Below are 365 nucleotides of genomic sequence, written 5' to 3'. Positions count from 1 at the left end.
TTCCTCCCAGAGTAGAGTTGTTTGTCTGGTTTGCCCTGATTGGAAGAGTCAATACAAAGGAAAGACTGAGTCGGCTTGGGGTCATTCACCAAGAAGATAATCTATGTGTGTTATGTAATAATGGTGTTGAATATGGTCACCATATCTTTCTTGGTTGTAGCTTTTCATGGAAGGTTTGGTGTGCCTGGTTGTCATTTGTTAGAATGCAATGGGCTTGTCCAGGTACAGTGAAGGAACACTACCAAAGTTGGACTGAGAACTCAAAAACAAAGCAAGAGTGCAAGAGGTGGATGGTGTGCTTCTGTGCAATCATTTGGAACATATGGTTGGAACGGAATCGGAGGATATTTCAGAACAAAGGGAAA

This window comes from Arachis duranensis, unplaced genomic scaffold (genome assembly GCF_000817695.3).
Source record: "Arachis duranensis cultivar V14167 unplaced genomic scaffold, aradu.V14167.gnm2.J7QH unplaced_Scaffold_171374, whole genome shotgun sequence".
Lineage (NCBI taxonomy): Eukaryota > Viridiplantae > Streptophyta > Magnoliopsida > Fabales > Fabaceae > Arachis > Arachis duranensis.
This window is presented reverse-complemented; position numbering follows the sequence as displayed.